Source organism: Ambystoma mexicanum, chromosome 12, assembly GCF_040938575.1.
Source record: "Ambystoma mexicanum isolate Mex_15411 chromosome 12, UKY_AmexF1_1, whole genome shotgun sequence".
Classification (NCBI taxonomy): domain Eukaryota; kingdom Metazoa; phylum Chordata; class Amphibia; order Caudata; family Ambystomatidae; genus Ambystoma; species Ambystoma mexicanum.
This window is the reverse complement of record NC_090936.1, coordinates 9,034,800-9,048,027: the sequence shown is the minus strand read 5'-3', so window position 1 is coordinate 9,048,027 and position 13,228 is coordinate 9,034,800.

Genomic DNA, 13,228 nt, shown 5'->3' with positions numbered 1-13,228 from the left:
GTTAATAGGTCTGAGAGCCTTTCACAGGGGCCTGTGGTCCTTACCAACTTGTATGTCCAGCCCAATGACCCCATATTGCCATTCCCACCCGAGGCAAATGGGGCAGCTGCTAAGGGCACCTCATTTGTGGGATAATTTGTTTAAAGAACTAGGCCACACTGTTGCCATAGCAGGTTTTCAATACAGAATCCTCCAAATATCGCTGCTACGAAAATTAAAGCTTGGTTTCTAAGGTAAGCCCCTCATTCATTTCCATGTCTGGAAGAGGCAAAGAGATGAGGGTGTATGTAAATGGAGGAAGAGGTAACTGGATGCCGGGAGGGGATGATGCAGTGAGGGGTGGTTTTGAGAGGTCTGTGGTGGGCAGAGTTGAAGGCAGATGTGACGAGGGCAGGTGTCTGCAGCTGATGGCATGCGTAGAATACAGGCTTGTAGTACTGTTCATTTTTCATTTATAATTTGATTTATTGAATGTATGTACTGCTTTTGTCAAAGTGTTGTGAGGAGCCAGGAATGAGATTCAGACACAGGGGAGACATGTTATTACCAAAAATATTTTTATTAAAATAAGTCAGGTTCTAAAATGCCTCACTATCCCTATTCTACGAGGATTTTTTCCTTCATCAAACGAGTCTGTCCAGTGTCAAGATGTCCAAAAATAAATCTGTCCTGTGTCTGTAATCCTATTCTGGCCCCAACACTCTACACCTTTAGATTTTAGAAACAATCCCTTTAAATAGACTTTTCGAAGTGCCTAAATGTTCAGGCTTAACACAAGATTTCAAATCCAACAAAAAGGCTTTTCTCATGACCAATGTCCCTTTCCCCAGGGATTTATCTTCCTTCCCCTGGCTCCTTAACGTTCACTGGATCACCACTTGTAGGGAATTAGCTCCCTTCCCGAAGCTTTCACTTCCTTTAATACTTGACAGTTCTATTAGGGATATGTCTTCTCCTAAGGACTTCCCTATTCTCTTTATAGTTTCCCAATAGGTAATTGAACCAAGGACCCTTCCTGGGAAGTCTTTACAATACTCAATGTACGTCTTTCATTTGTGACTCCTCACAAATTTTCAATGTTTTCAACATTAATAAAAATGTCTAAAAGAATGATGGTTGGAAAAAGTCCTTTCTGTCATATCCTAAAGCTCAGGAAACTGAAGTTAAAGCCCAGTCCTGTCTCTTGACAATGTTTAAAAACTAATTGGCAAATTACAAAATGTGTCATGTGTCCCTTTCCTGCTGATGGTGGGTGGGGAGGACAGGTAGATTGTGTTGTAGGGCTAATTCCCCTAAAGTTGTATAGGGGGAGTGGCTCAGAAGTAATCTTCAAAGGAAGAATGCGCTTATTGTCGGATTCTGTCACTGCTGCTAGCTTTGCTGTTGAATCTGCAAAGTCATTGCCATTGTTGAAGTCATCCAGGAACTTGTGAGCAGCACTTTTAATTATGGTAATGTTTGGTGGACACATTGGTGTCTGAAAGAACTCTAAATACTGGCTGATCTTGGAAGGGATTTTTGGTATTCACCAGTTCCTCTATTATTTGGTCAACTCTAGAAAGACATGGGTTCCCCAAATGCATACCTGGAAACAGTGTAAATGTTAAAGATTAAGCTGTGAGCTCACATGCCTGACTGAGTGCCATCAGCTCTGCAACCTGTGTGGAGGGGACACGAGAAATCCTCCTGCTCTCCACCACCCCTGCCACAATTTCCCATTTCAATCCTAATAAAATGGCCCATCCACAAAATAAATGAGAGCCGTGTCAGGCAGACTTCTGTCTGATAAATCACTGTGAGGTGTACCAGAAAATCAGTAATCGCAACAGAATCATGGAGTTCCGGATCATGGCGGTCACCATCCTGAGGAGTGGGTAGCAGAGATGCCAGTTACTAGGTGCAGAGTGCTGTAACAATGGAAGAGTTCAATGGCTGTAACGTAACTCATATTTACTGGCATGTGATGCAGACCTGCGTGGAACCTCAGTTTTCATTGGTAAGGAGATTAGCCAATGCAGGATGGCAACCACCAAATGGGAGCCCTAAGCTGTGTTCTTGTACTGTTGCACCTCTAGTGTGGCAGCACAACAGATCGCAAGCAAGGTGTTAACCCAGCAGCAACCACACCTTATTCCATGCTGCAATAACCCACTGGTTTATGGTGGAACCCATGCTACTGAGTTAAGATAGAGCAAATCCCTTGTTCTCAAAGCAGTAGAGAGCCCCTTTTTTTATAATTGGGAAACACAATACTGGTGCATCTGCCAGGCTTTACTTTATACTTGTGAATCCCTCCTGCCTTCTGGGGTCCATTGTAATGGTTCTACAGTGATGACCATAGTGTAGTATTGCAAAGGCTTAATCATCTTTGCAGACTCTACTAGCAACAATGCCCTCCACAGCCTGAAAATGCTCTTACTTGAGTAACTGTCGGGTGTCTCTACATCGAGTAGACTGCCTCTTAACGAGAGGGCACTGTCATTTGATGCTCCATTGAAATGTACCACAAAAATGTTCTCTCTCCCGCCACCGTTGCTGTTGGTGGTTCTGCATTTACCTTAGTGAGCTCAGGGATTCTTAGGTGCATCTCCTTCCTCTGAAGCTTGTAAACTTATCAAAGGTAATACTAACCATTTAACATATTGGACTAGCACTGACTGCCCCAGGAACTTGACATGGTCCACATCTTCCTTCAACTGCTAGGAAAATGATATAGGGGATCAGTATACCACTGGGGAAACTCCCTCCACATGTGCTGAATTCCTCTGAGTGAAAAGTACTCCTCATGTATGAGGATGGGGCATAAGTCCTCTGCAGTCATGTGTGTTGCTTTAGTGGGGAATAGAACAAAAATGCAGTAGTGATATCTGCTTTCCAAAGTGTACCAAACTCTGCAACCATATAAATGGCTCTCAGATGTTAGACACATTGGTAGGTGTCTTACTATGGCTTCTTGACGGGCAATATCAGATTTGTTACAAGGCCTAGTTGTGGGAACCAATCATGCCTGATTTGAGCAGGAATTCAGTAACTGGGGAATCCCTTGCTCTTCCTCTGGTTGAGAGGGAATTGTTTGATCAATAGCAAGAAACTAGCTCATGTTTCCAGCGATTCCAACAGGTTTAGGGGTGTAAATGTACCCCACCTTGTTATCATGCAAAGACCAAAGGCAAGCTGTTATGGAGTTGATCAATTACTTCAGATTTCCTGCCATTTTACCCATACTCCTTCCGAGCCAATATAAAAAGTCACAAAAATGGCCTCATAATGGAAAACACTGAAAGACACCCCAATCGGAGGGACTAGGAAGGCATTTCTATAAGTGATGGTACTTAATGTGATTGTAGGCAGTTCAGTAGCTGGCTGTGCTACCAGGACACTAGAGATTCTGACTGTTCACTGTATCCCAGGACAACAGAGTGTCAGGAAACGCGACAGCTCCTGGAGCTGCTTTACTAGTACCTGTGTCCAACAAACATGGTATAAATGTTCCTTCTACTTTACCTTGATCCCTATAGACCAGGAGGGTCCATATGTGCAAAACTACAATGGGCATTTACTCTTCAGTATTTAGTCTAAAGGGGTCTTGATGAACCTGAGGAATCAAAGCGGGTCCATGGTGCAAGGGGGGTGGTGCTGATAACGTTTGAAACACAGGGGCAAGCCTTCACATTTGTGTTTGGGAGCTGGGCTAGCCCTCCTGTAGGAGAGCTCATAGCTCTGCCTTCCATAAGATTCAAGGGATGTTTGCTGTGGCCCACAGGAGAACCTGTTACTGCAGTGGCTGCTCTGTTTACAACAATTACACAGAAAGGGGTCGGTCTGGCCTACCGAAGGACCCCGATACCCAAACGTCCTCTGCACATCTTGCTGTCCCAGATGCCTTTGTTTTGCAGCTTGCCCCAGATGTCCTATTCCCCACCTCCTTCCCTGAAAGCCCCATTGTGTCTAGTTCTCTGCAGCCGTGCCTGTAGACTCTGCAGTTGTGAGGTCAGAAGCGTATTCACAATATCCTCTCTTCACTGCTTGTGGCAAGATAGACGATGATCTGCGGCTGCCACTAGCTCTGCTAAAGGCTTATTCTGCCACCCGATCCACAGTGTCCTCAATTGCACTTGGATGTTTGTGAACAGACCAGATACTAGTGAGTTTCCTATGGTTTCCATAATGGTCTCATGAGGTTTAGTGACTTCTGAGAGCTGACTAGACACTATTTAGAGTCTGGGAACTGTAAGCACAATAAAGGTAAATTGCCAGCAGACTATTCTCACTGTCGCTTCACAGCCAATCTTTTTGGGGCAAATCACTTGCAAATCACTGGGATTGCCACCATCAACTGTTTCTAGCTTGTTTGAGAGCATCTCTTGCACCGGGACACATAACCGGCCAATTAGCATGCAGCATGAGACGCTGCCTTATCTCGTGGTATAACTATTGACATGTGCTGATTCCGATTAAACAAAAGCCGAGTTACAGCACCGTATGACGGCGGGCATCTCAATCAGCCTTTGCTGTTTGTCCATGATGCAAGAAAACTCTTTGGAAGAGATTGGCCTGCGGGGCATGGCTGGTGCTCCCGAGAAGGCCAAAGCACAAGGCCCTGGCAGCACCAGTGCAGGTTTCACTTGAATTTGACAAACAAATGAAGCCAGTCCCTGGATCTAGATCAAAAGTTCATACAGTCCCACCAGAGGGAGACATGAGTTGGCATGTTTTCTACACATGTATGAAAGACCAAAAAGCACGGATCACATCAATTTAGAAACAGACAATGAAACCAATTTGAGTTTTACACATGCTTGTAATCACTGCCCTTGACCGTATATACAGAGATAACCTACACTCCTAAAATAAGTGTGCCTAATCTTGATTTTGAGGCTGTGCACCCTGCCTGCCTGGTCTTCCTGCTGTATGCTGGAGAAGAGGTCTGTAATGTCTAATGCAATCCCATTATCTTGGTCATATTGTCCCAAGTCCATCTTCTCATCTCTCAGCCCTGCCGCTCCCAAGTTCTACAGGAATTGAGTATGTCCCAGCAATTTATCATTGGTGTCTTTTGAGCGATCTGAACATAGAGAGGACCAGACACCAGTTGTTTTTGGTTTAAAGATATATTTAACTCTTTCAGGTCTGCTCATACAGATACTTCAAGGTTTCTCCAGCAAATGTTTTTCTCCAAGTCGTTCTAGGGCTGAGGTATGGCCGGCCCCAGAAAGCCTGTGCCCGCCTTCTTCTTTTGGTCTCTCAGTCTAATAAGTGTAGTGGTAATGAGGGCTTGTGTTGGCAGAGTGACACAATGTATCCCTCTCATTTATATTTATACAAGGCAGGGTTACAGGCAGCCAATCAACTCATGTGTTTCCTTTTCATTTCTTGTCTAACAAGCTACAAGCCCCGCCCCCCTTTGCTGCCAATGGAATCTCCGGCTCTGGCCGCCATGGCACCTCCCTGTTCTGTCACAGCTCTCTGCAGGACTCTTTCCCTGCGCGCAATTTGCAATAACTTTATAGTAGCCCAAGCCCACGGATAACCGTCTCCTGGGACTTCCTGGCTCCCTCTGTTGCTTGCTCCTCTCACAACTGTGCAGGAAAGACTGTATGTAATATTGGTGTTGGCCTTACTAAGCACACTTTGGAGGGACGGCAAGGCTCCCCTCTATAGTCGCAGTGGTAATGAGCCAGCCGGTCTCATATATCTTCGTCTGTCGGTTCCTTACCGGGACACTGTATTTTCGGTTTCCACGTTGCTCATATTCCCACCAACATTCAAACCTTCTTCCCCGGGCCTCCTTCATCACGGCACCATCGACCACATGATACTTCTCACGGTCCCCTTATCTTAGACTCGGATGAACCCTCCATAGTGGGGCATGTATGCCATCTGGTTGGAGGAAGCAACATTTAGGCATATTTCTGCCTCTCCAATGTCCATCTGCAAGCCCCAGTTTATCTAATTTGAAAGTCCCTTCATGTTAGGTTTCTTCGGAGGGTCAGGAGTGAAAATCCTATCAGCTGCCTCCTTCCTGGAAGACTGTGGCAACTTTTCTGGACTTGCAGATACAGGCCCAGATGAATTACTTGAGTAGAGGAATAGCGGATTAACAATACTGACTCTCCAAGACGCCTCCCCGTTCCAAGATGGCGATGTTCCTGGAAGCAAATGGAACACTTTTTACCACACAAGCAGAAACTTGTGCGTCTTGCATAACAAACACTTCATTCCATGTTGCAGAGGAGGACTGCTGTTAAACTCCAGGGTTCAAAAACAATACATGGTGTTAACGGCATTCCCAGCACCACAGATCAGAGTCAGCCGTTAAAGACCACATCTCTTTCCAGTATATATTAGGTAATCAGAGTTAGTTTACTTTTTTCCGAGACTTGGACTAATTGCGTGGTCATTCCGCCCACCTTTTTGAGAACATCAACACCCCACGCCAATTGCTGACTATTATTGACAGGGCTTTAGATAAGACTGCGGCTGCTTTTCCATGGAGTCTCTTCCTTTGTGGGTTGACTCTCCATTCTAGGTAATGTAAGAACTGTCCTACTGCCTGTACTGAAGCAAGGAGCTTCTGCTGGACAGGTATGTGTGTTTCCCCAGTGTTCCCACCTTGCTGCAGCACATCCGAATCCTTCACCACTCCGGCCATGCTTTTGTGTTCTGGCGGGAGAGATCAGGGCAGCTCTGATGTTCTATTTTCAGGCCTTCCTTTTTCATTCTCGCCTTGACATACACACTCCATGGTTCCTGAAAGCCAGGTCTGTAACAGGTTATGCCACTTCTACGGGAAACAGCGTATGCCCGCTAGCCCGTGTCACCATTTCAGAAACTCTCAAGTGACACTTTATGTTCACCATTTGCTAAAGGGGGCCATTCTGATGTTCTCTCCCAACTCTCTTAACAAGACAAATGCCCCAGCCACAATTTCCCTGCACTATTTGCCCCTGTACGACACACTCTTTGACTACGCTCCTTTTCATTCCTAAGAAGGGAGTGGATTTACAGTGCTTTTTTTGACATATGTCGCCATTGTGCTGATTGTCCGTCTTCCCCTGCTCATCTGTGCCCCCAAGGCAGGGGTGGAGTGGAAATAAAAAGAGCACCTTGAAAGTATTTGTCAAAGTGGCCCCACGTTAAGCTACGCGAGCAAGCCCAACCACGTTTGGAGGGGCAGAAAAAGAGTACCCTTGCGAGAGGCCCACCAGGAAATCTCCAGAATTCCCCATACTGCCCCAGGCCACTTACCCTGCACATACAATCTTAAAGTGGGCAGGGCTTACTGTGGGGGTGTCGCATAAAGGCCATGGCAGTGTCGGAAGTTCAGTGTTGCAGTTTGTGTTTCTTGGTCTGCTTCCCGGAACACTCTCAGTAAGTTTGGGGAATGTTCCTTTTTCCTCTGAGTCCCTGGTGGTGCAGGGACCATTGCTTTCTAGTGCGGGATTGCCTTTGTATTTCGCTGGTTGTGCCCGATGGTTACTGGGAGAAACCTGATGGCCTTTCCTTGGCCACCTGAGAAGAGGATCCATGGGGGGTAGGTGTGAGGATACCATCGCTTTTGGATCCTAAATGTGGGGTTGGAGATACAAGATAGGATCACCTGCGTGGAGGCCTATTGGAGATTAGTAAGAGGTTATCCAAGGTGAGACATGGAATCCCCCTTTCCCTTATGAGACCCAACCTAACCCTACCCCGGCCTTCATTGGCCATTATAAAACCTTTCCCTAATCTTCCCTCATTACACCTACTGCAGTACTGGGACAAGGAAGAGGTCATTAGAGTAGTGTAAAGGTCAGGCATGTCACAAGTTCTCCTCTAATTGCAGTCAGGCAATTTCATTTGAGAACTCACACCTGCAATCTGTTAAGTGGTTGCAGGTGTATAAGAAGGGAGGAGATCAGCAAATTATCCTATTTGTGAAGAGGCAGCCGTGGTGGGTAATGCAGGCGAGCCAGAACACCGGCAGACGACCCCAAGGAACTGTGGTGGCCAGAACCAGGCGGCTCATAAGAACACCACAGGTGTGGGAGCCTCCATGGTCATAGCTACGGGCACAGAAAAGGGAAAAAAGTTCCTGCCACCATACTCGGAAGAGAAGTAGAGCTGCCAGCAAGAAAAGAGGAGTACCTGAAGTGCGAGCAGGGCTTGCATTGGATGGAAAGCCAGCAAGCAGAGCACAAACGGAACAGTGCAGCAAGCCCAGAAGTAACACCAGGGACCGGTGAGTGAAGGGGAAAGTCACTCGAGACCGGGTTGCTCCTGGGGCTGTGTGGAAGTCAAACAAATTTTGAATGAAGAGAATAGTATGTGCTGAATGAAACAAATCCAAAGCAACGCGTTGGGAGAAAAGTGAAGCAGCAAAAGTGAAGGAACACTAATACTAAACACCGAACTGAGTGAAGACTAATACTAAACACCGAACTGAGTGAAGACTAATACTAAACACCGAACTGAGTGAAGACTAATACTAAACACCGAACTGAGTGAAGACTAATACTAAACACCGAACTGAGTGAAGACTAATACTAAACACCGAACTGAGTGAAGACTAATACTAAACACCGAACTGACTGAAGACTAATACTAAACACCGAACTGAGTGAACACTAGTACTAAACACCGAACTGAGTGAACACTAATACTAAACACCGAACTGAGTGAAGACTAATACTAAATACTGATCTGAGTGAAGACTAATACTAAACACCGAACTGAGTGAACACTAATACTAAACACCGAACTGAGTGAACACTAATACTAAACACCGAACTGAGTGAAGACTTTATGAGCAGAGCTCCACCCTGATGCCGGATGAATGGGAAATTGCCCATTTGAAAGCAATGAATAAGATAATGGAGCAAGTGTGCAAGATCGCAAAAGAGCACGGCAGAAAGGTGGGGAAGAAAGGAAACATCACAAAGTGTAGTTTATTCATGAATACAGTGTGACAAGGCCAAAGACTGGCAAAGGATATGTGTCAGATTGTGGCAAAGCCAAGAGGCTTACAAGGAGAAGCCATGTGAGGGTGAACATTCGCACAGGGGCAGATACAGAAGAACCTGTGTGGGCCAAAGAGTGTAGGGTTCCTGATGCGCGACCTGTGATGGCACGACCTGTGATGGCACGACCGGGTGGTCTGACAACTGCCCCTAGACCAGAGGGCCCTGAATTGTGAAAGCCAAAGACATTGCTGGAGTAAAACAATTAATAGTAATTGAATTGAATAATTAATCCAATCCAGAAAGCGTGTCCAGTGGATCTGGAGTTGGTTTGAACACTGAAAGACTGAGACTAAGTACAAGTTGGCAGGTTGAAGTCGCAGGAAAGGGAAACCTGACACTTTATGAACTTTAGTGGTGTCTTGAAGACGGGAACATCGAGACTCCTTTCTTTGGAACTGTATTGCCTTGAACTTGGGGAAGGAAACCCAAAGATTTCTGAAACTATTGTGAACTTTGGAAAGGTAATCCCGAGACTTTTGTGGTACTTTAATGAACTTGTGGAAGCAGAGCTGAAGAATAAGCTTGGAGCTGGGAGAGGCTCAGCACTTGGTGATCAAAACAATTTCTTTAATTGCTGACATCCCTACACAGTGTTGAGCTTTAATTGTGATGGCAAGAATAGATTTTGGACACAGACAGACTTTTTCGCACTCAGACTTTCCTTAGTTTCTCTAAGATAGGGAAATCTCACCTTAGTTTAGGGCAAGGTAGGCCTTCATCTTTCCTGAAATTTGAAAGTTCAAACAGAATTGCTTTATTAACACAATCTGTTGTCTGTCGTGCTTCATGATGCCTTCCCAGAACTTGCACTGTAGCCGTGCACAGCTTCTGGCTATGTCTCTCTCTCTCTCTCTCTCTCAATAACTTGCTACTGTGATGGGGTCTCCACGCCACTGACGCTCTTCATGAAGATTCTTTTTTTGTTTGGCCTGTGAGCAGCTGGTTTTTCTTACCTTTTCTGTTCTTTTCTGCTCTGTCTTCTTTGGCTTGGATGTGTCTAAATATACAGGAAGCACTGCCGAGTAAGGACACGGACATCTTTGAGGCCCTCCTCCACCAAACCAAAGGAATTAAGGGATCAAGAATACTGGTTGGGCGCCCCCCTCTCCCCACCCGTTGCGATCACAATCTATAGGTTGATATCCTGTCTCGCAGCATAATAAGCACGTTTACTCCCTTTAAGTCCCCTTGCCCTCTTCATTCTTGCTCTAATCAGAATGGTAAACCAATAGCATTTGAATACCAACATTAGCAGTCTACAAAGGGTTTACTGTTCTAGTACATACCGGATCATTTTTCCCAATAACATCCAGGAAGGTGTGCAGCCTGTAGGATTAATGCAGGACCATAAGCAAAAGGTACCTGTAACCCATAGTTGAGGACTCACAGAAAGCAAAAGCGCTCATGCATGGATCCAGGACACCAATTGGAAGGAAGAATAAAGCTACACTTACCATACAATGGTTAGTGGAGATAGATTAGAAGCTGTCAGGAAAGGGTCTGTATCCAGACAGACTGAGATTATAAGTGGCACGTGGTTTTCAAATAGTGCCCACTATTAATCGCAGCACTGATATATATTGCACACCACAGGCATGTGTTCCTTTGATCTCTAAAGTGACAGCAACAATGTAGCCAGTGAAACCATGAGTAAGGCTATTATGAAGATCAGAGTGAGTTCTTTCTCATGGTATGAAGGGCTGACAATTCTTAAAGGTTTAGGGACTGACAATATTGAGTGGTTAGGCAATACAACATTGGTTTTTCTTTACTGACAATTTAAACACCCCTTGAGGGTCCGAAAATGAATGATAATTGGTTGGCCGAAGACCAGCCGCCTCGTTGACAGTGTAAGAATATATATTCATTAGTTAAACTAATAGCTACGTAATAACCAGAGTGAAGCCATTTTAAGATGACCAGAATCGCCATTTTGTTTTCTCTCTCTGCTCTCTCTAACGTTGCCACTTTGCCTCATGTAAAACTGCTTTGCTGTAGATATTATTTCGCTTCAATGGTCCCAGGCTAAGAAACATGTTGAAACATTACACTGGAGAGCCAGACAGAAATGCCTGATTCCCTCCCTCACATATCCTTGAAGACAGGGAGCAAGGCATTTAATCAGAACACGAATGCCAGCGAGTCTCCTGAAAGAATAGCAATGTACGAAACTAGCATTTAATGAGTGGAATTATGCTCCTCTTTATAGCCCCCTTTCTAAGCCCAGTGAGGCCCCGGAGAGCGGGCTGACCTCTAGAGCGAGAATCAAAACTAAGAGATAGTGAGGTCTGGTATGTGCCAGTCTCCTACGCGCAGCTTGCCCATGAAAAACAGAAACGCTGTGTTCGCACAACCAAAGAATGGTGTCTGTTAAACTGGAGATTGCAAACTGTTACTAAATATGGTGGTCTAAGGTGTCATATTTGTCACACTGGTCAATCATCGCCTCTAATTCAAAGGGAAATTAATTGGGGGCGGCATCAAATGTGTCATACTGTTCATTGCTGATTGTAAGGTGCTCCATTTGTATATATGTAACTTATGTACATCTCGCACTCTCTTGCGTCATCCGAGGTCTGTTAGACACACGTCACGGGGCGTGTGTCTACTTGGCCAACTGGGACTATTTTGTATTGCAATAAACCCTAGATTTTGGGAACGGAACCTTGTGTCTGGCGTATCAGTTTGTGTGTGGTGACTGTGCCTTGTTTCCACATCCGAGGGGCCCCTTCAAAATGAGATGCCTAGGATCACACATTGGTTAAAGGCTGAAGGGGTGAAGGAGGGATTTGTGCCAACTATGCAATAGCTGCATTTGAACACTTTCTTTTCCAGTTCTAACCATGAGCTAAAACAATCTAATTTTATAAAAAAAGGGATTTGGAAAGTACACAAATCACATTACCAAACATGACTACCAAACATGACCATTTTTAAACAAAATATTTCAGCAGGGTGTTTTATAATTCCCTTGATGATGGAGATAATGAAGCTAGAACCATTCCCATTTTGCATAAGTACCAGCATACCAATCAATGTGATTTAACACATTTAATCTGGGTTTGTCTTTTGTACTTTAAAGCTTTAAATACTTCCTAACCATTGGCGTGTGACATTTTCATTTATAAATGTGCATAAAAACCTTTGACTTTGACACAAAAGAAGGTTTGCTTTTTGGTAAAACAAGCAGACCTTAAAATATGCTTGGCTGAGGCCTGCAACATCTGCTCAGCTCTCTTCTGTGTACCAACCCTTCCACTCAAGTGGCCTACATAAGAAGAAAGATCAAGTAATGCAGGCAAGTAGGCAAACGTCACAGAAGACAGCACAGTTATGTGAACTATATTAGATGATTTGACCAGGATCACTGTATCGTCTGCTGGCAAATCCAGGATACAAACATGCACGCTGCCGTTCCATAGACTTGAATTTGGATACTTATTCACCTCTTGGACTAACAGTTTATGCCATTGTTGGAGGCGATATCCTAGGTTTCACAATTCCCCATCTGAACAAACCAATTTCTAGACCTTCACCACACGGATGATGAGTTGTTTTTTATAGCAACCCCTATCTGGTGCAGGTACATTGCTGAAAATAGCAGATATTATTTTACAAAACCAAGTACATATGTAGGCCCGTTCATACATTTCAGACATAGGAAAGGCTCAGCCAGCCTTGCTGGAGTGTCATATTCTAATATTGCCTATGAACACAGATCTCTGCAATGGGTGCTTCACACACCAAGCTACCTTCTGAACCATTGTGGAACTCAATTTATTGATATGCATTTCACTATTGCCTATTGCAGATGATCAACAAAATTTCCACAGGAAGGAAGAATGCTACAGAGTTGTGTTGTAAGGAACATACAAATGATGTACACCACAGTGAACAGAGAAAGCAATACATCATGAATTGATCAAGGCAGAATGTACTAGAAAAACAATAGGTTTAGAGCCTCAGCAGCACCCCATAAAATATCCTGACGTGTGAACAATGGAATCTTACTTCTTCAGATCAGGCAGCTTTGTGCAGTCCGCCCCTCCAAGGAGGGGGCTCTGGACAAGTGCCCCCTTTGCCCTCCCATAAAAACGTCTCTGAATGTACCAAGGGGGAGGGCAGGAAATCGGGGTCTTCAAAGATGCAGACTGGCACAAAAAGAGTGAGAAACAGAGAGGTATCCTCTTAGCTGGTCCAGTCATCCGGGCTGTGGAGGGCTGTGG